A 22923-nucleotide genomic window follows, 5' to 3' on the forward strand; every position below is an offset into this window, starting at 1 on the left:
AGTGAACCGTTTGCAGGCAGAGGCTGCGATGCATCACTCAGTCATCGAGGGTCAGGTACAGGGGCCCACGCCTTTAAAGCCAGCACTCGGGAGGTAGAAGCAGGCCGATCTCTAAGAATTTGAGGCCGGCCTTGTCTACATAGCAAGTTCCAGGCCAGACAATGAGATCCTGTCTCAAAATAATCAAAAAGGAAGGGAGGAAAGGATAGATGGATGGATGGAAGGAAGGGAGGAAGGAAGGATGAAAAAGAAAGGAAGGAAGGAAAGGAAAAGAAACACTAGAAAGGGAAAAGAAAACTCAATAAGTGGGAGCATATAATACTCTAACAAAGAACTTGCACCCATGTCTTGTGGCTTACAGCCACCTATAACTACAGTTCAAGGAAATCTGAACTCCTCTGGCTTCCATGGGCACGTATCCTTGCACATACACACACACACACACACACACACACACACACACGGGGGTGTGGGAGAGGAGAGAGAGAGAGAAGAGGGAGAGGGAGAGAGGGAAAAAGGGGCACAGAGAGACAGAGACAGAGACAGACAGAGAGGAGAGAAATAAAAGTAAAATCTTTTAAAAAAATCAGGATAATTACAAGTAGAAAAATAGTATAAATAGTCAAACACTGAGTTAGATGGGGAAAAAGAGCTAGTAAAGAATATAATATCACAGGCATGATTAAGACGTTAATAGTGGCCTGTTTTGAATGAAACTGCCTAGTACTTCTGTAGACATGGCAAGAAAGCTTGCTTATGCTGTAAGGGTTCCTACTACCAAGGAATTAGGTAGTTAAGATCTCCACAGGTTTGTGATGAAGGGGCTAGGAGGTGTCCTGATGATTGAGACAAAGAAGACATTTTTGGTACTGACCTGGCAAAGATGTCATGAGCTCTTTCTATACAGAGGAAAAGGCACAATGTGGCTCTCTGACCCTGTTCTCAGAGAAGCATCAGCAGCCCTGCACCCTGCAGGGACCAAAGCAGGAACTCAACTTCCTGCTCTGCCCTTCAGCTTCAGATTCTACGTGAATGGATGCAGTCACATGAAAGAAAAAACAGAAACTAGTGTGGCTGATCTCTAGTATTCCATCCAGTACCTATGATTTTGAGGTTCTGTATGACTTGGCAAAGACAGAAATCACAGGACAACTCAAGGACAACTGAGAAACCTACCACACTTTACCAGACATTCAGCAAGCACCTGCCGCGTCACTGGCACACGCACTGCCAAGCCTTTGTGTACGCGCTCCATAGTTTTCTGCATTCCTATATGAATCTTAGACAGGAGGGTTGGGGAGATCGCTAAGGCTGTTGAGTGTTTGCTGTATAAGCCCAAGTTCAGATCCCCAGCGTCCACATAAAACAGCCATGCACTGTGTATTGTGTACTCCAGTACTGGAGGCTGAGACCTGGTATTAATCCCCAGTACCAGGATATCCAATACCTTCTCCCCCCTTGCAAAGTCACAGACATAAATGCAACACAAAATATTCATACACAGAAAATAACAAAATAAAATATTTTTGGATGTACTTGCCAGAGAGCTGAGAAAGTTCAGAAATAAAATCCCTGCCTAGTGGCCTTGGGTTTATCCCTCAGTCTCATTCTGGGTCTGTAATCTTTCATGTTGAAATATTTTTAACAAGTTGTAAATATTCTATAACAAGTATAGTATTACTGTGTGTGCACATCCACATGTGTGTCTATGCGTGTGCCTGTGTTCATCTTTGCGTCTGAGGAACCCTTCAACCCTGTTTTCTGAATCTGTAGTTACTCTGATTACTTTTTCTTTATCTAGCTTCTAGCTCACTAATTTTCTTCTTAGCTGTATCTAATCTACTAGGCCCATCTTAAATATTGATTATATTTTTCAGTTAGAATTTCTACTTAGTTCTTTTTAATTTTTTAATCTTATACCAAAGTTCACAATCATTTTCCTAATTCTCTTGCATATATAGCTTGATTCTTTTAAAATATGTGTGTGATCACCATATTCTAAAGCAAAGTTGGGCAGGGTCATTTAATCACTTTTCTTTTGAACTGACTGAATTGAGTGTCGATGCTTCATAGGGAGCTTTGTAGAAATGATTTAAGATCTAGGATGATGTTAATTTCTTCCTGAGAGAATTGACATTTGTAGTCAGGTAGCCGCAGTCTCAATCTGGAATAACTCCACTTCATTTTCAGAGACAGAGATGATCTAAAACCAGACTTTGTCTGTTTCCAAGTCAGTCACTCCTACTCACAGAATGTAACCTTTTGGCGTATGCCCAAAGCATGGGGTTTTACCAGACCCTCCCCCTTAGAAAGCCCCAGACTGCAATTTCATGTGTGAGAGACTTAAACCACCTATTCAGTTTCCCATCCATGACTCTAGACATCGGCCAAGCCCACTACATGAACTGCTCCCAGTGCCAGTCCTGGCTCTACGTGATCTTGGCCTGATTCTTCTCTGCCCAGTCAGTTCTCTAGGGATCTGAAGCAAACTGGGAAAGGATGGTCTAGGGTTCCATTGCTCACAGTGCAAGCCCAGCATCTGCTCTTCTACCTAATGCTTTCCTCTCCTTTCCTCGTGTGACCTATTGGAGCTTTAAAGACATAGTCAGTATATCAAGGATCTGCTAGTTGTGTACATTGCACGTATTCCTAGTTGCTATTCTTTTAAGAGGTGTGTGTGTGTGTGTGTGTGTGTGTGTGTGTGTGTGTGTGTGTATTTGTATGTGTGCACTGAGAAAGAACTTAGTCTTTACCTATGCTCAACACTCGTCCACTGAGCTGTATTCCCATCTCCCTCCTTTTGCCTGAAGGTCTTGCTAAATTGCCCAGGCTAGCCTAAAACCCACTCTGTGACTTTGTGTTTGCCACCTCCTTGCTTCATCCTAGGAAGTCCACTGAGTAGCTGCGACTGTGACACAAGGCCCAGCTAACTGTCTTTCCCTAGGTGACTTTCTAGATGGTTATTTAGGAAGGCTCTCTGATCCAGGTAATGAAGTACAGAGTTCTGGTTGGTACGTTTACCATTTACTATATATCCTGTGACGTAAGGCTGTGAGAGACAGAATGGTTCTAGTAGAGATGATTTTCTTAATCCCTGAAATCTGTAGGTATGATTAAAGAAAAAAGACTTTACAAGTGTGAGCAAGGTAACCTTAGAAAGAGATTATCCCAAGTGCTGTGCCAATCCAAACAGAAGACTACTGTGGGCAGAGAACTTCCTCTGGCAGAAACAAAGAGCAGGGCAATGGGGTGTTCATGGCCAGGGGCAGAGGGGGCAATAGTACAGCCGGTCAGAGTGCTGAGAAAGGCCAAGCACAGCATTCCCTTTGAAGACCAAGGAGACATCAACGCATACTTATAATTATGAGGAGGAGCACAGGCCTCTGAGCTGACAGCCAGCAAGGAAATGTACCTGTGAGGAACTGAACTTGCCCATAACATGCATAGGCAAGGAAAGAGTGCTTTTCAGAGGCTCCAAATAGGACCTTGGACCAGATTTTTGCCCTTGTGATACCCATATCCCCAGCTGATCCCCTCAGACTTCTGACCTGTAGAACTATCAGATAGCAAATTCATGTCAGCAATAAATAGCAGATCATTTGTGATGATAGAAAATTAATATAGGAATGTTACTTTATTAGTATTATTTCCAAATAGATAGTTATTAATATCATTTTTGAGACATAATTCCTACATTTAAGAAAAAAGGCATCTTTATCAAACATTAAATTTGCTGTATAAATGTGAATCTATTTGGAACTCTTTTCCTCTTTCTCACTTGTTTATCTCGTGCAGATCCCAGTTATATGCTACAAGTGCTGAGGAACACTGCTCAGTTCCAATCCCAGCTCTGTCGCTCCCATTGTAGATCCTCCAGCAAGCAGCTCCACTTGTCCCTTCCATGTCCCTACCCTGAAAGGGTTAATCCCCACCTCACTGAGTTTATGTGCAAGGCAGCTCCGTTCTATGGTTGGAAGAGCACAGATGTGGAACTGACATCATCCTGGGCTGGCTCCTCCCTGCATTGTCTTGATTACTCCCAGGCCTTCCTCCTTGTGTGCTTCATGATCTAAGCCTCCGGAGTTTCTTTTCTAGAATCCCTCTGATGGGCCGACTGGTATAACACTGAGTTTATGAATTATTTTAGGATAATCGGTGTCTTTGCAATATTGACTCTTCTTGTCATGCCCTTCACAACTCTGCATTTCATGGGCTATTCTTCAGTACGCTTCGGGCCAGCTGACCCGTGTCTCCAGGTGGAGGTCTATTTATAGTAAATTGATTTCAGCTATTGTGGAATTTTCTTTTTTCTTCTGTGGATTTCCCTTATATTTTCTGCATGGCTACCACTTACAGTTGAGGGAAGTATTCAAAGTTTTTGCAAAGGAAGTTTTTGAGTATTACAAAGGAAGAGAAAGAGGGTGTCTTAGTTAGGGTTTGACTGCTGTGAACAGACACATGGCCAAGGCAAGTCTTATAAGGACAACATTTAATTGGGGCTGGCTCACAGGTTCAGAGGTTCAGTCCAGTGTCATCAAGGTGGAAACATGGCAGCATCCAGACAGGCATGGTGCAGGCAAAGCTAAGAGTTCTACATCTTCATCTGAAGGCTGCTAGCAGAGTACTGACTTCCAGGCAGCTAGGGTGAGGGTCTTAGAGCCCCACACCCACAGCAGCCACACTTAATAGTGCCATTCCCTGAGCCAAGCATCACAAACCACCACAGAGGAACAGACAGACAGATAGACCTGTGCTATATAAGCAGAATCAGTCTGGTATTCAGTTTTAGGAGTTTTCACTATGTCTGCTGAGTTTTCTAAGTAAACGTTTCTATTGTTCCTGAGCAGATGACACCTTCGTCCTGCCTTCCATCCCTTATCCCAACTAGCACTGTTTCCCAGCTCAGGCCTGCAGTGTGGCATCGAGCCTCTATTCCATTGGAATAATGTCCTTCCTAAGGGCTTCTTTTTTAAAAAACAAAAGATTTTACTTATTAGAGTGGAGAGTTGGCTCAGTGGTTAAGAGTATTTGCTGCTCTTCCTGAAGACCAGGGTTCAATTCCCAGCTCCTACATGTTGGCTCACAACCATCTGTAATTGTAATTGCAGTTCAACAGAATCCAATAACTTCTTGTGGCCTCCATGGTCCACATACACATAGTGCATAGATATACATGCAGGCAAAGTATCCATACATATAAAAATAAAATAATAAAAATTAAGACTTTATTTCTTTTTCATTTGTGTGTGTGTGTGTGTGTGTGTGTGTGTGTGTATCTGTTTTTTGCCTGAATATATGTCTATGCACTACATACTTGGGGGAGTGGGGATCAGAAGAAGGCATTGGATCCCCTGGAACCATGTGGGTGCTAGGAAATGAACCCACATCCTCAGGAAGAGCAGCCAATGCTCTCAACCACTGAGCCTCTTCCTGAGGGTTTCTTTTTTTTTTTTTTTTTTTTTTTTTTGGTTCTTTTTTTTCGGAGCTGGGGACCGAACCCAGGGCCTTGCGCTTCCTAGGCAAGCGCTCTACCACTGAGCTAAATCCCCAACCCCTTCCTGAGGGTTTCTAATAGCTACCATTTAGGGATTTTAAAACATCACCTTTGTTATAAATAGTTGTAAGAATATTTTCTCATTTCCATTAAACTAAGACTTCTTTGGAGCGGGGAATATATTGTAGTAAGAATAACACACACATGCATATATATATATAATAAATATTTATGTACATCATAAATATGTCTGCCTCACAGTCATCTTTAGCCATATAGGAGATGAACAGATCCTCTCGTGCTGGCACAGGAGCTCCTACTAACTAAAGACACAGAAAGCTATGGCAAGTGTAAGGCAGGAACCTCACTTCCTTCAGCTCCTCTTTCACAGAGGGACTTTTTGGCCCCTTCCTCTTGTGCCCATCATGGAGTCTCAGACACGGAGCAAAAGTCTATCTCCAAAGTACAAGATTCTCCCTACTTAGAAGCTAAAGAAGTGTCTTCCCTACTGCATAATCGCACGTGCCCCTGCCCAGCTCCCCTTCTGGAACTCTTGCACTGTAGCATTAAGGGTTTCCTGTCTGTCTCAAATAGGGTTTCTGTTGCTGTGAGAAGACACCATGACCAAATCCAACTTGGGGAGAAAAGGCTTGGTTTCATCTCATAGCTCGTAGCTGTTCAGCATTGAGGGAAATCAGGCCAGGAATTCAAGTTAAGTGAGCACACAGAGCTTCATTCCCCGAGTGGCCAGATTCATAATTCTGAAGTAGGTTCTACTGAACTTTCATTAACTTTAAAGTAGCTTATTTTTTAGGATCTTACTGAACTTTTCTTTTATTGAATATTTTTAAATTTACGTTTCAAATGTTATCCTGTTTCCCATTCATAAAGCCCCTATCCGATCCCCCTCCCCCTTCTTCTATGAGGGTGTTCCTTCCACCCACCCCTTCCCACTTCCCCGCCCTGACATTCCCCTACACTGGGGGCAGGAGATCCAGCCTTGGCAGGACCAAGGGCTTCACCTCCCATTGGTGCCCAACAAGGCCATCCTCTGCTACATATGCAGCTGGAGCCATGAGTCTGTCCATGTGTACTCTTTGGATGCTGGTTTAGTCCCTGGGAGCTCTGATTGGTTGGTATTGTTGTTCTTATGGGGTTGCAAACCCCTTTGGCTCCTTCAGTCCTTTCTCTTAACTCCTCCAGTGGGGACCCCATTCTCAGTTCAATGGTTGGCTGAGAGCGTCCGCCTCTGTATTTGTCATGTTCTGGCAGAGCCTCTCAGGAGACAGCTATAGCAGGCTCCTGCCAGCATGCACTTCTTGGCATCAGCAATATTGTCTGGGTTCGATGGCTGTATGTATATGGGCTTTTAATGAAGCCTGCTGAAAATTGACTGCGATCAATGTAAGAATTGTGTTGGTTAACCTCTTTTTCTCCCCTTTCTCTTTGGTACTAGAGAGCAAACCCATGTACTCTAGCATGCTTCAACCACTTAGCTACAACCCCAGCCCTGTGGTCAGTTACCACTCCTTCTTCACAACTGTGACATTTAGGAAAATCTGAACTGGGGAGAAGGTGAGGTCAAACTGAAGCCTGAAGAACACAGCAAGTGTTATGAACTTAGCACTTTTTTGGAGTTCAGCTTTTAGACAAGTGACACTTCATGATAAAACAGTTTACAGTTTATATAAGATACTGCCACAAATCAAAACCTCCTGGATATAGCAGTTTTGAGGAATTTTTAAAATTGCAACCATTACAAAACAAACAGAAAGTAGCAAGACAGTGGCACGTTGCTGTCCTGCCAATGAGAGAGCCCTGCTGTGATGGCCACACCTGCTAGAGTCTGATTAAGGTGCACTTTGAAATGGACAGAGTACAAACGGTTTTGAATCTTTTAAATATAAGTGTCTCTCAAAGGACATGCACCACACTAGAGGGAGAAATGAGTTCTTTTGAACACTTACAAACAGTTACTGAACACCTACTCTGGGCTAGGTTAACATTATTGACTGGTTCTAGAAGATGCACAGAAGAGTCTTCCTCTGAAGGGTGGTGACCTGGAAGAGGCTCTTCTAAGTGAGCTTGCAGTGTGCTCCTGCCGTGGGATATCCCGGTTTTCTTCCTCTCAGGAGCTCCCTCTACCCATCTCTCTATTGCTGTGGACTTTGCCTGCCCTGTGGTCTCTGTTCCCCACTGCTTCCAGCTGTTCATTCTCTCTGCCTGCTGATGTCATCTTTCCTCCTTGAGGGAGTTAATGTGGTCTCAGTCATGTTATCCCCTTAACCTTAGCTCTCACTCACGTCCCCATCCCAAGCCACACCTCTTTGCCCCTCCCACTGACTCCAGCATTACTAGTACTCAGTCTGGTACTTGAGATTTAACTTTGGGGTTGGGGATTTAGCTCAGTAGTAGAGCGCTTGCCTAGGAAGCGCAAGGCCCTGGGTTCGGTCCCCAGCTCTGAAAAAAAAAAAAAAAAAAAAAAAAAAAAAAAGAACCAATCATCAGGAGATTTAACCTTAATTTCTTGCTTCAAATCCCAGGTTTCCAGGGAGGCCTATGTGTGAAGGCTCGGTATCATAACAGTTTGTTTAAGGAAAAAACTAGTCAGTACAGCCACACAACAGCACTGGTCTTCCCCTCATCATGTGACTTTTAAGGAAGGCAGATGGAAGGGCCATCTGCCTTTCTCCCAAAATGACCCCTGCCCGACCCCTAATGGAAAGTAGAATTATAGGTCATAGTATGAATATCAGAGAACAGAACTTTCATTTTTCAATTGGATTTTCTATTGTAATTTACACCTTGAAATGGCTAAACATTAGACCTTCCCTGAAGAGTTTGCTAGGAGAACGTGGGTTGAAAAATAAAACAATCTTTCTAAACCCAAGGTGTATACATGGGCTGGTCCATGGCTCCAGCTGCATATGTAGCAGAGGTTGACCTTATCTGGCATCAGTGGCAGGGGAGGCCTTTGGTCCTGTGGAGGCCAGATGCTCCAGTGCAGGGGATGCTAGAGTGGTGAGGCGGGGTCTTCAGGTGGATAGAGGAGCACCCTCTTAGAGGCAAAGGGAGGCGAGATGGGAGGGGGGTTGCAGAGCGGAAACCAGGAGAGGGGACAACATCTGAGATGTAAATAAATAAAATAACCAATTAAAAATGAGTTAGATATAATCAATAATTATCTTAAAGAAGTATATGACAGTGATGAAGATCAAATTGTTACAAAAAACATAAATTGAATTATGTTTTTATTTTGTATATCATTTTTATTGCTGTTTTGGTTTTTTGAGACAAGAACTCACTATATAACCCTGGCTGACCTAAAACTTTCTAAGGATACCAGGCAGGCCTCATACTCAAAGGTCTGCCTGCCTGTCTCCCTAGTGCTTGGATTAAAGGCCTGTGCCACCATGCCCAGCTATATGCATGTGCCACCATGCCCAGCTATATGAATGTGCCACCATGCCCAGCTATATGCATGTGCCACCATGCCCAGCTATATGCATGTAACAACAATTAAAAAAGAGGTCATGGATTTGAAATAGAAAAAATTGGGGTATACGGAGGGCTTGGAGGGAGGAAATGGGAGGGGGAATGATACAACTATATTACTATAATCTCAAAAGAAATAAAAAGTTTTAAAATTAAAAAAAGAGGGCTGGAGAGATGGCTCAGTGGTTAAGAACACTGACTGCTCTTGCAGAGGTCCTGAGTTCAAATTCCAGCAACCACATGGTGGCTCACAACCATCTGTAATGGATCTAATGCCCTCTTCTGGTGTGTCTGAAGACAGCTACAATGTACTTTTATATAATAAATAAAAATCTTTTTAAAAAAAAGAATCTTGGGTGTCGGAACATGTTACAGAAGACAGAAAGACCAGCAATAGTAAGCCTTCGAGGCCAAGGAGAGCATCACTTGACAGTTTGGCACAGTGCTAGACTAGCAGTCAGACAGAGCCTGTCCAAACTTGTCTTTGGCTGAAAGGATGGGACAGACTTCAGGGACTGATGGGCTGTATCAGATTGTATCAGACACACAGAGGAAAGGGCATCCTCCAGTTCCACCCAGGACAGACAGGGATGGGCCTGTGCTGTCAGAGGGACTCCAGCTCTCAGTACAGGTAACCCCAGCAATGTCGACCCTAAACAGCTACATGGAGCCAGGTAGCATCAGGGTGCTTTTGTCGGGTTGCTTTCTGCTTTACCCTGTGCTCGTGTTATGAATTATATAAACGTTTAGTTCTGCAGAGGATTTCCCAGGTGAAGGATATCAAAGTCGTGGAAAGAAGAGCAGTGAAGTCCAAGTCACTGTGGCAATGAGGTCTCAGGGATGGGTAGAAGGTCCCCAGCTTAGCTTAGAAGGCCGGCTCAGCATGTGTATTGAATGGCTGCTCATAATTAAAAGTAGCCTGAGACAGTCAGAGCAGACAGCACGGTGTTTCCAAGGTGTGAGTTGTAGACAAAGTAAACACAAACTAAAGAGCAAAGAGCGGCATTTCCACTGCTGTTGGTTGGTTTGAACAGGGTGTATCCTTCCCAGTGCACACGGGAGGGCCACAGGCTGGCCCCGCTCTGGAGGGCAAGCAGCTTGCTACTGCACCACCAGGTGACTGCTAGGCTCCCGGGTGATACCACGTCTCTGTGTAGTTTGTTCTTCTAGGTTTTGGATGTTTACGTTTATACTGTGTATACAGACCTTATACTCTGATCTTAATCTGTCTCCATTTTAACCTAATTACATGTGAGAAATTAAAATATACTTGTACTTAAATCTGTTGACCACCCTAAAATGCCACTGCTCTTCTTTAGCCTCTCTGAGATTCCTCTCCAAACCGTATGTTTGTGTGCATTTGTAAGAGGGCTGTGTTTAAAGCTCATAGTCTTGATATGATAACTTGTAGATGTACCAGGGATGGGAATATAAAACTTTCCCTTCTTGGACACTACAAAGGATGCATAGCAGTGACCATCCCTGTGTCAGACACCAGCTCAGGAATTGTCATCTTATCCCCTCACCATTGCTCTCTCTGTAATTCACCAGGCTTCCTTTTGGTTCTCTGGACATTTTCCCAAGCTTGTTCAACCATTAGCCTTCTGGACTTCTGAGTTTAAGTACTGTCAGATCAGATTTAAATCACGTGTTAAGGCTTGGTGGGTCCATCATTGTCTTCAATTTAAGAAGCATTATAGAGGTCACGACATTGCTACAAAGAAGGTGGCATTAATCCTTCCCCTTATAAAAAGGAGCACCATGGTGTGTATTACACCAAAGGAACCAGCCCCACCAGCGTGGAGCCCAGGGCCAGCAGCTCATCCCCCAATCCCAGCTACAGCCTTCCAGGGACAGGGAGTGGAAAACCAGATGTAAACTGTTTTTCAAATCCTCCTCTGACTTAGCATTAAATTTCCCTTGGACCAGATGCCTGTGTTTAAATAATGTCCTGAAGGAGCCAAAGAGAAGAATTAGTCATCATGTTTCATTCATATAGAATCTGAAATAAAGGAGAGAAAAGTACAAAGACTCCAGAGTACCTTGAGCATGCCTTGCCAGACTATCATGATTTAAAAAGAATGTCGCCTCAATTACAAAAGCTGCAAGTACAGTGTGCCTCTCTCTAATTATAAATCGACGGTCCCATTTGTTATTAGTGCTTTTCAGGAAAAACAAAGCAAGCCATTCGAATTTCTTTTGCAAAGCAGTTGGTTTTGTTTTTGGTAGATTGAACACTTCTTTTTTTAAAGTGGCTCTGCCTTAAGCACTCCCATTTGCTACTTTTATTGATTTACATGTTACTCCCTACAGCTAATACTTTGATGGCCTGCATCAGGTAAGACACACAGCAAATAACTGACCCTCCTTTCTTTGCATCAACTTATTTTCTGTGGTGTCCCCTGGGTACTTCCAACAGCTTCCACCAAATGATTGTGATTGGGCCCTGAATGGTACCAGTCATTAAGATCAACAGCAGTACTGGCTTGCCAGACACACAGGCGTCCCACAAGATATGTGTGCACACACTTAAACTAGAGGCTGTGGAGCGTCCCGCAGTAGAGCGGGTCCACCGAGTTTTCTAGTAAAAGTGTGTGCTGCTGTTCTTTACTCACTCTCTGTAGCAAGCACATGACAGGAATGGGGATTGGACCGGAAGACCCCGCATCAGAAGGTTTTAGTGTTTGGAGCCTAGATAAAGGCAGGAGGGTCAACAGGAGGAAAACTAGCTCAGGAGTTCCAAACCGTGGGAGGCATTGAGTGGGAGAGACGAGCATGGAAATGGTGAGGCAGCTGAAAATGTGAACATGGGTTTGGAGATCCAGCATTAGGGTTTAGCTGCCTTACACTGAGAGGTTCTAGTTATCTCACTGAGGGGTTAGTTGGGTCAGCCCATAGGGGGCGAAACCTAGGCTCTTGGCAGGGAACCTTGGCCCCAGTCAATTTATTAGAAATAACTGCTTGAAATTCAAGCCAGTTTAAGCAATGAGACATTTTGACTCGTGTAACTGAGCACTGTTGGCTTCAAGGGAAGCCTAAGGCGATAGTTCAAATTCTATGACCAAGAGCCAGTTTTTCTTCATTTCTTTGCTTTACTGCCTTTTCTTTTCTCTTTCCTCAGCTTCCCTCTCTTCAAGCTATCTGTCTCAAAGCTGCAGGACTATTGCTCTCAGTTCTTGGACCTATTTTCCCAGATTCATATCAGCAGAAGAGAGAAAGTTCCCCTTCTCAAAAGCTCCTATAGATATCCTAGGCTCATAGTTGCCTGCCCTGTGCTCTGACCCTAGCAGGCCCTGAGCAGTGAGTCAGGAGACAGAAGTCCTGTCATAGAACTGATTGACGGCAGCAAGGTAGCATGTGAGTCACGAGACCACAGCATACCCAGTCTGCAATTGTGAGGAGTCCAGTGTTCTCCAGCAGCAGGAGAGAGGCTGCTAATGGCCCCCTTCTTACACAGCTCACTTCAGCAGCTTGGTATGGCTGGGCCTAAAAAAGACAGTGAGGAGCTCAAAGTATGTCTAACCTGTATTGAAGCATTAAGATTGAGAGATGGCGTGGACCAAACTTGTTTGTGTCCCTACTCCACAACACACACACATACACACATACACATACACACACACACACACACACACACACACACACACACACACACACACACACACGCTGCCGCCACCACCAGCAGCAGCAGCAGCAGCAACAGTATAGATTTGGGGCCTTCATGATGAAATTCGAGCCTTTCTAAGAAGATACAGGAGAGGAATCTTGTTGTCTCTGACTTGTGAGGACCCAGGAGGAAGACTTGCAGCCTCTAGAACTGTGAGAAGCAGGTTTATGGTTTGATCTGCTTCCATTTGTAGCATTTTACCACAGCACCCAAAGAAAGTAAAGGTGGAGGGTAGAGGGTTTGTTGCCTAATCCTTTGTCAACTTGACCCAAGCTGGTTATTGGGGAAGAGAAACCTTGGCTTAGAAAATGCCTTCATCAGATGGCCTGTAGGGAACCCTCTGGGACATTTTCTTGACTAATGATCACTAAGGGAGGGCCTGACCGACTGTAGGTGGTGTCACCCCAGGAAGGTTGTCTAAGAAAGCCGGCTGAGCTACAGTAAGTAGCATTCCTCTGTGGCTCCTGCGTTGGAGCCCCTGCCCTGACTTCCTTGTTCCCTGGCGGTTTTATCATCTATGTCACCATCTAGCTCTGTCACTTCATCAAAATATCACCTCAGTTCTGTTCACCAACCCCTTCTCCCCACTGACATCTCTGATCCCTAAACCCTTTGTGTCAGATGAAATGGCGTCTTCTCGGCCTCCTCCAGTACCCAGGAGACTTACTGAATCAGAGCTGTCATCCTCCCACTCCTCGCTCAAAACAGACGGCTCCAACCCATGCATCTGAGCCCTATGCCCACTCTTCAAAGTTCTTCTCATTCCTCACTCACCCTGGGCATCACTGGGCTAGCCTGCACTAGCCACACTCATGGCGCCTTAGTTCACATCTTTTCCTTCACCCAGAATTCACCATCCAAGTGCTACTCCCTTTTGGGGGCACACCTCAAGACTCACTTCTTCCTTTAGATTTTCCAACCAACTCGTGATCCAAAGACGATTTCCTTCACCCAAATTTCCAGTCTATTTACACTTTCCCCAGAACTGGATGTGTAATGTTTGTGGATCCCTTTTGTTTTCTATGCAGAGTCCAGCCTAATTCTCCTCACCCAGTTGTTCAGCATTGATCAAGGAAATGAAGAGGGGTATCCGGTCAAGTATCCAATTGCAGGGGTGTAATGGTGGGGTCTCCCCTGGCAACTCCACCATCCTACCCATTTCTCACCAGACCCAGATAACCATCTCTATCAGTAAACTAGAATGAAATCAATTAAGAAGAGGAATCTATCCCCAGAGTCCCAAGATGTACTCACAGGCCTCCATGTCTGAGAGCAGCCAGCCCACCCCACCTGCTGTATTGCCCACCGACCCTGATCCAACCGCCCTGGCCTTTTTCCTCCTGTGCCTCTTACAGCTCCACATGTGAGCCGCAAACTAGCTCAAGCTATACTCTGTGTAGACTGAATAAGAAACTTCAGAACGCCTAAGGAGTTACAGTTCCTTCAAACGTTTACTTTGCTTTAAGGGGCAGCTAAAGTACAGATTAAACTAAGTTTATAATACAGCAGTTCTTATTTCAAGATCACTGAACATAACAAACATTGCATAAGCCACTTTTGTACTGGGTCTTGGGCTCACTTGTCTTAGTCTTAAAACTCTTCCTATGGCAAAGAGGAAATATAATTTAACTCATCAAAAGAAAGGAGAGAAAAAAAAACAAAAGCAAAACAGGTTTTCTCAAAGCTAAGGTGAAAGAAAGTTAGTATACTATAATACAAAATAAAAAGCTATCCTTAACCACCATCCCTGCATCTTAGAGTTTCTGCTGCCAATGTTGGTTTGAAATGCATATGCAGGATAAAGAGAAAGAATTAATTCACTGTGGAGTCCAAAGTTACCAGTTCCCAAATGACAGCCACACAGGCCAAAAAACATGGAGAGTGACAATATTTAGAACTTTTTCTTCCCCTAGTTTTAAATAGTGAATCTTTCACCATTGAAGTCAAAGAAGAAGCTACCCAGTGAGGCTCCCATGGCCCTTCGCCTCCACTGATCCTCAAGTGCTTTTTGCTTTGTCGATTCTGTAGCCTGAATTCAGACATCATTAAAATTTGTTTCTAGATTTCAGTACAGTTTTTAATATTAAAGAAATGCCTTCAACTGAAAGAACAAAATATGCCTGCTCTTTATTTGACCTTTGTTGGTTTGATGTGTTTTTAAAAGATCTGGGCAACCGTTTTATAAAGAATGCAGAGACATTCCTGAAAGAGCACACAAGTAGACAGGATCATGAAATAAAGATCAGCCAATGAAGCCTCTTGCTCAGTCTAAAGCTGAGAATCTCTCTCCCTGTGCAGTCTCTTAAGGCTGCCCTGGCATTATCAAAGTCAAAAGCAACTGTCTGTTGATGGCTTTCACTTTCATTACTGGCTTCTTGAGGCAGTTTCCACCCTATAGCCCAGGATACCCTAGAACTGACTATGTAGCCTAGGATGGCCTCAAGCTCATGGTCACCCAGACCAAGCCTTCCAAATGCTGGAATTACAGGTACACCTATACTTACATCTTTAAAAGTAAGGTCCTAGTACCTATCATACTCTCATACTTCTGAGTAAATCTAAGTCTAGTAAGCCAAGTTAGTATTCATTACCAGTTGATCTAACTTGGAAAAATACAAACATCGTCCTCTCTTAAAAGAGACTCCCCCTCACCTGCAGCAGGTGATTCAAGAGGCCAGATGCAGGGGGATGTTCTGCTTCATGTGCACTCCAGCTTATAGAAAGTAAAAAATGCCCCTATGCTAGCAAAAACAATCCATATAATTCTTTCAAACTTCAAAGAAATAACGATTTAATCTTATTTACTTCTTAAATACCATTGATCTCCAGTTAAACACAGAACTTCCCCTTAGGGAACTCGCGTTGCTAGTAGAAGAAAGGGGTATGCAAATCAATCATTACAATAGTATGTGACAGTGAAGTAAAAGCAGGGGCTTCAGGGTAAAGAAGACCTAGTTCCAGTTCCCAGCACAGGTACTAAGTGTCTTTGGATGAAGCAGTGCCTTCTCAAGCCTACTGTCTTCACTACAGCTGTCAGTGTACCCTGGGGAGTTTTCAGGAAGGTTCCATGAAGTATAAAGTTTCCATGAGAATGCAACACGTTACCTAGGACTTAGAAAACACATTTCAGTCATCTTCACTGTGACAGTAATAGTTGTGAGATGATCCAAACACCAGGGCATCATAGTAGAGGGTACAGTCTGTGAGCATGGAGAGTTCTCTCGCTACTTGAGAGGTAGAAAGGCATAGAGGACCCAGAAGAATAGATGGAAAGTCTAGAAAAAGTCAAGACTGTGCTGGGAAACGTCATTGCTTGAGCATGAGGCTGGGAAGGTGGGCTCAGGTTATGATGACAGATTTGGATGATGTGGACAGAGGAGGTAGTCTTTAACCTGGAGCTAGAGGAAACCATCATAGTGTTTTTACTTGAGTGTGACAGATCAGATCAACATCTGATAGTGAAAGAAGGGAAAGCACAGTAAGGTTTCTGTTCCTGTCCTGAGGATCAGGACATCAGTCCCTAATCAGAAATCATGGGTTCTTCCACTTCCTCAGACCAAGGAGGCCTGGGTATGAGCGCAGTCCTAGCTATCATCCCCAGCCTGCTTACTCCTGACCCCATCCCCCAAGCAAAGGAAGCCATGGGCATGCCCTGTCCTGCTGCTCCTCACTTCCTCACTCCTCACCTCAGCAGCAGCCTCTCCTATGCCCATCCATCTGGAGGCTCCACTTAGTCTTCCGTGCCCAAAGCAAATGTCACCTCTTGGGAGTTTCCGTTATCCCTCTTACTTCATTATTCCTGATCAGGCCTGTTTCCAGAAGGATAGATAGAACATTTGGAAAACGCTGTGCTCCCAAACTTTTAACTGAAGGCAGATCCTCTTCCCTCTGTTGTACAAAAGTGACTGGCCCATGCCTTTATCAGTGACTGTTTACAATGGTATGTGGAAGTTAGCTGCTGTGAGGTGGTGCAGTTTCTGTTCCATTCAGTGAGGAGGTAAAGGGATTCCTGCACAAAATCCTCATTAATGTTAATTGGAGCTGCCTAAGTAAGTCCGGGTGCATGAGCGAGTCAATGGCTGCCTTTGTATCCTTGTTTTGTATTTTGTATAGGATACCATATGCCTTCTCAAACATAAGAAGATAATTGGTAATTTGAGGGAGAGGTTTAACTTCTTTATAACTGTCAAGAATTTAAATATGCAGAAAAGAAAGAGCAGTCATAGATTGCCTCTTGAAAAATGCCTTTAAATCGGGTCAAAAATCTCTGACTAAATCAGGTATTCTGAATGAAAGTTGACTAGCATTTAGACGGGGAGCTTTTATTTTAAGTTTTGCTTCAAAACAGGAAATACTTTATTTATCAAGATTGATCCCATCTTAAAACCCCTTTATTTCTAGCACCACTGCTCACCAAGGTCTCCTGTGAGTAATGTGCCCCCTAGGTCGCTGTTTCTCCTGTGGTAATGACATTTAAGGCACATGATAGACAATCACCAGGATGTTGTTTGGGTTTTGCTGTTGTGTGTATTTGTTGTTTGCTGTCTTTGGTTTTGTTTTATTTTTTGCCTCTTTGACCTCTCAGCTGCATCTGTGACCTGCCTGCCCCTGTTTATTATGAGACCCCAAGCCATGCACTTCACTGTCCAGACACATATGCCCTCCTTCCTCTGTAGCATTCCTGGCGCCTCTTGCTTCCCTCTCTCCTCCATTCTAAATGTGGATGTCTCCGTGGAGTCCTGTGCTGTCCTTCCTCAGTCAGAGAGCACTTCCATTCTCAACTTCAACTCCCTCTTCTAGCTTGTAGTTGTTAAGTCTCTACTTCTGGCTGTCCCCATGTCCTGCACTCATACTTCCTCATGACCATGTCTCCAGAGCATCACACAAAGGCAAGGCAGCCCCACATATGTCATTTTAACACCGCTCAGGCCAACTTCACCTACTGATCACTCTGTCCTATAGTAGGTGCCATGTGGACACTGGCTGAGGTGTAGACTCTCCTTTCACTGCCTCTTGCTGTTCTCAAAGCCACTGTCAGTTTCTACTCTGTGACCTCAGAGGTGATATCCCGGGCGAGTACCTTTCCTTTTTAGATCACAGTAGCAGCTACCCCTGGAATCCCAGGCTAACCCTCTTGTGAGATGCCTTCACTGTAATTCTAGCTTCATTCTTTCCTCTCCTCTCCTTCCCAGTTAACAGAGGACAGTGTGGGGTTAGGGATCCAGTTTCTCTCCTCTTCTAGCAGTCAGCTACCACTGTGAGCCATTTCCTTGTTGGCTGTAATGATATCTTATTTTTCAGATTTTATGCAAAGATTTAAAAGTATTTTTTACAATTTGTGTGTAAGAGTATATGTCCAGTGTTTCTATAGTATCTGGTATGTATCAAATATTTGTGAACGCAGTTTTCTTTCACTCTCTGAACTTCTTCCTGATTCATTAAATCTAGCCCTGTTGGCATGACCTTTATTGCCCATCACAACTCCAAGGTCCCACTACTTACTCAGCTGTCCGTTTAGCCTCTTGCACATTTACCGTATATCAAGTGTTCTGACCTACTTCAGCGCCCAAGAATCAACGGAATTCCAAGCTCCCCTCAGCCACACTGAACACAAGCTTCAGCCTGCAAGTCTTTCAGGGTCCTTTACTAAAAGTCATTTATGAACTTGAGGAGTCTTCCTCCATCTACTCTCCATTTGCTTTTAGATTTTAGATAATAGAAACTACCTTAACAGGAAGTCTAGTCTTGACCAGCTAGAACTAGCACTCTCTTAAGAAGATCAGACTCTGTAAATAGAAGTAAAAGTCACTATGTCCCTCCTCCAAACTTTATTGTTCTCAAACCTTTTCTGAGCTCTGCTTTATACAATTGAGAGATCATTGACCTCTAGCTCATGGAGACTTGACTCTCCAGGTATACAAGCCCTTCAGTGTCTACCTCCCAGCATGCCCTTCAGTGTCTACCTCCCAGCATGCCCTTCAGTGTCTACCTCCCAGCATGCCCTTCAGTGTCTACCTCCCAGCATGCCCTTCAGTGTCTACCTCCCAGCATGCCCTTCAGTGTCTACCTCCCACCCTCCATGCATCATCCTCATCTCCTCTGCAGATAGAACTCCTGTGCATAGCTGGGGTCTTTAAGACCCAAGTCAGCCTTTCATGGAGAGAGGGACGTGCTCACAGGACACGCCAACCTAGGCGAAGAAGAAACATTGGGAGTGATATTATTAGGAAAAGAAACATGAAAAAATGAGAACAGAAAGAGAAGTCTAGGCAGAAAAGATCTGGCATTTTGTCACAGAAGAAAGAGGCCTGGGTCATCTCCTGTCACCCCTCTGTAGAAAGTCTGATAGTTGTGAAGGCAAGGCTGGGTGGAAGGAAACTGTGGATGAAACCAACTCCGCCTTCCCCTCCTCGAATCTCCAAGATCCCTTTTGATCTCAGCAGCTCTGTAGGCCTGGGTGTTTGCCTCCAACTTTCTCAGCTTTGAAGCTGGCCTACTTATTAATAGCCACTGTGCTGATTAAGAACTGCAATTCCATGATGAAAGAAATACTCTTTGTATTTAGGGAGAGCTTTTGTGATTAATTTACCCTAGACTTTCTGAGGATCCTGTCATTTTCCGATAAAGACCGACTTAGCACCAGCAGTTGTGGGAACAGAGGATTGGTTTCATTCAACAGCAGCCACCATATGCCAGGCACCATGCTAAGCCTTGGGGCTTCAGCCATCAACAAAATTAACACAGCCTCTACCCTGTGCCACTGATAGTTTATATAGTTTAGGGAGTAGCCAGCCACCTTTGTATGAAGAGCCAAGTTGCAAATATTTTCAGGCTTAGGAGCCATAGGGGCCCTGCCGTGATTATTAAATTCTGCCCTGGTCACTCAGAAATAGCCTGTGTTCCAGAAACACTTTATTTACCAAACTGGCAGGTAGCCAACCTGGTCTGCAGAATGAAGTTTTGGTTTGGTTTCAGTTCGAATGGGTTTGTTTGAGTTTTTGATTTTTATGTATTTTTTTTTGTTCTTTTTTTCGGAGCTGGGGACCAAACCTAGGGCCTTGCGCTTGCTAGGCAAGTGCTCTACCACTGAGCTAAATCCCCAACCCTGATTTTTATGTATTTGTTAAGACAGCTCTCTCTCTATAGCCCAGGCTGACCTCGAAGTCTTAGCGATTCTGTCTTAGGATCTTGAGGCTGGAATGACAGGCCTGCACTACCACACTGGTAAACGTGCAACCTGAGATTCACAGACCTTTGGTCTAATGGATGCAACATGTCTGATGCGAGTTAATATTTGCTTGTCTGCATTGTTTTGTTCTAGACTATTCCAATCACAACTGACAAAACCTAGAGTAGCTCAGAAAAACTCCAACTTCGGGAACAGTCTGTTAAAGAGCCCAGGTTCTCGCTCTGGTTCCTGCTCATCTTCCTTGGAGTGCCTTTACTGCAGGTCTCTTTTTCACTCCACTATGGCAAGATAGCAGTGACATTACCAACATCCCCCGGGGGAAAGGCTAGTGGATGAGGTCAGAGAGCCCATGCCTTGTGCCGCTCATCAGTTTGGGTGCCAGGACTTGGATCATGTGCCCAAGCCTTAATCAGTCATTTGTGACATCATGATTGACTTAGGCCCTGTCACACTCTTCTCTCCAACCTTGGGTGGGACAGAGAAGAGAGAGGAAAGATGAATTCCAGTTGCTAGAGGACTGATAAGTGTACAGCAACGTAATGTGTCCCTGTTGCTCACCAGGTGAGACGCTGCCAGCAGCTTCTGGTGCCACATATAGCCATGTGCAAGCACTCAGTGAGGCCCAATTATACAGCTTATATGCAGCTGCCTCAAATTTTAGTATGCATGTATAATCTTTCACAGCCTCAATGTTTATTATGTATTTGAATCTTTGGCTCGTGAGCAGGCTTGGGCAGTTACTAGTCAATTTCTCTTTGAACATCATGCCGCTCTCACATTTTCCTAAGAGGGTTATCATTCTAAGCAGCCTCAACAGGCCTCCATTTTCTTTTTAATGTTAGCGAATCATTTGACTTAGAGCATTTAGAAGTAATCAAAGCACTAGATCCAAATGACTGTTACTTTGAAGCCACCATTCTTTCCATAGCACCAAAACACTGAAAAGGTCACCATTTCCCAAAACTATCCCATGCTACCTTTTAAATATTGAGGTTAGCAGCTGCTTAGCTCTCCAGCCACTGGCTTGCCTGCAGGGTTGGGTGGTGTCTGGCCTAACCAGGAACTACTTCCCTCCCTCCTGCTGGAAACTGGTCCCTCTGCACAGGCAAAGGACTTCCAGCAGCCTGCACACAGGGAGACATCCTTTAAAACAAAGAGCCGAGACTATACTGCAGAAAGAGCTGGGAATGAATATTTAAAGGTTAAGAAAATTATGGTTCTTTTACGTTTCACTTTATATTTGAGATTCGCCATATGCGCTGTGCTGCAAAGGGAGCAAGCACCCTTCCTAAAATGGATCTTCCTTGGCAGTTGCTGTGGCAACACAGCACACCTTAACCCCGATAATGATGACATTTCTTAGAAGGCATTGCATTTTCTCTGCACTGCAGATTTTTTTTTGCATCATCTTTTACACTGTTTCTTTCATTTTTATTCTTCAAACCAGAAAGTCAGACATATAAGTTCTAAATTCTCACTCCTCTAAAGTGCCAATGCAGAAACTTCTTTGCTATACAAAGACAAACCCTCTGTTTATATTATCTCCAATAGCAGGCAGCTAACCTCCCTTCCTGTGCCCTGCTCCTGCCTATTCCTCTGGCTGCCCACCACGGCGCTCACTGTGCCTCCGCCCACCATGGTGCTCACCCATGCCCCTCTCTTTAAAAGCACAGTATATATTGTGAGCCTGAGTCTCCTCCTCTTCTCTTCTCCTCCCACTGTGATCCACACACCAGTCACAGTCCATTTGCTTTACAGCCTTCTGATAAGCCAAGGACAGGTTCACGAGCAAATCAGTCCACAATGACCAAAATCATCAGTTCTTCTCCCTGAACCTCCCTGTGTTTCTAATTGGTGGAAATACAATCCAGAGGTGGAGTTTTAAGTTGACATCCTTCCCTTAAATCTAGTCACATGGCATCAAATAATGGTTTCCCACTTACAGACCCAAGTTGTAGGCAGAGACCTGAGACAATCTGTCCATATGGACTGAATGCCTGCTTACACACATGTGGTGAGCCCTCAGTCCTCAGTGAATTTGCAGATAGGACTTTAGGGAGCTAATTAAATCAGGATGAGGGCCTATGTTATAGAAGAGGAAGAGACCAGAGCTCACTGTCCGATTGTATGTACACAGCAAAGAAAGACATGCATGGACATCACCAAGGATACGCTCTTTATACAGTGGGCCATGCAGCCTCTGATCTCTAACTTCCAGCCCCCACAACTAGCTTTCTTACCATTAACCTAGAAGAGAACCCTCAGGATCCAGAGGGTGGGGGCAGACACAGCGGCAAACTTCCCTGAAGTAAGAAAGAGTCTAGCGCTACAGAAATATCTCAGAGGGTAAATGCACTACCCAAGTTCAATCCCCAGTACTCGCTAAGAAACAGAAGCCTGATGCAGTGGTCCACATCTGTAATCACAGCATGCCTGCTCTGAGATGGGAGACAGAGATAGAGTCACCCACATACAGACAAGGAAGCCTGGCATAGCACAATCTGTCCTCTCTGCCATATGGGGACATGGGGATCAATGCAGATCATCAGACTTGGTGGCAAACATCTTTACCCACTGAGCCATCCCACTAGACCATCTGTATGAGTTACATGTGCCAATTTTACCCTTTTGTCAAATGCTGTATGTCCATCAAGCCCTTTGATTAGGTCAGTTCTGCCTTCTCTTGCTTCTTAATCTATTGTAAGGGAGGTTTATGCCATAATCAACATTGGAAGAAATGTCAGGGGGTAGAAAGGAGAGAGTGGTGTAGCAGCACTCAATGTCTCATGGTTGGCCTAGAGGTTTATCTCATTATTTCACACCAAATCCACTGACATATTTAGCTTTCATTCTAAACCTGTCACAACTTGGAAATGTGTATTTAGGGAGATTTATAAATCTCTTATTTTAGATTAATAAGTACAGTGAGGTATAGATTTTTGTCATGATCAAATCTTTAGTGTGTTAAATTTTTAAAGCAATACGACAGTAAGGGGAGTGACTGAGAAAAGAGCTTTCTCAGTGGTTAGAGCACTGGCTGGTTTTCCAAAAGACCCGAGTTTAGTTCCTAGTACCCAC

General features: G+C 44.2%; 1 protein-coding gene across 5 annotated transcripts in view; it reads left to right on the top strand.

Moving 5' to 3' along the window:
- The window catches only part of Cep112 (centrosomal protein 112), a 467011-nt gene that overhangs the window by 435837 nt on the left and 8251 nt on the right, over nt 1-22923 (top strand). The window lies entirely within an intron of this gene.

Source organism: Rattus norvegicus, chromosome 10, assembly GCF_021556685.1.
Source record: "Rattus norvegicus strain SHRSP/BbbUtx chromosome 10, alternate assembly SHRSP_T2T, whole genome shotgun sequence".
NCBI classification, from domain to species: Eukaryota; Metazoa; Chordata; class Mammalia; order Rodentia; family Muridae; genus Rattus; species Rattus norvegicus.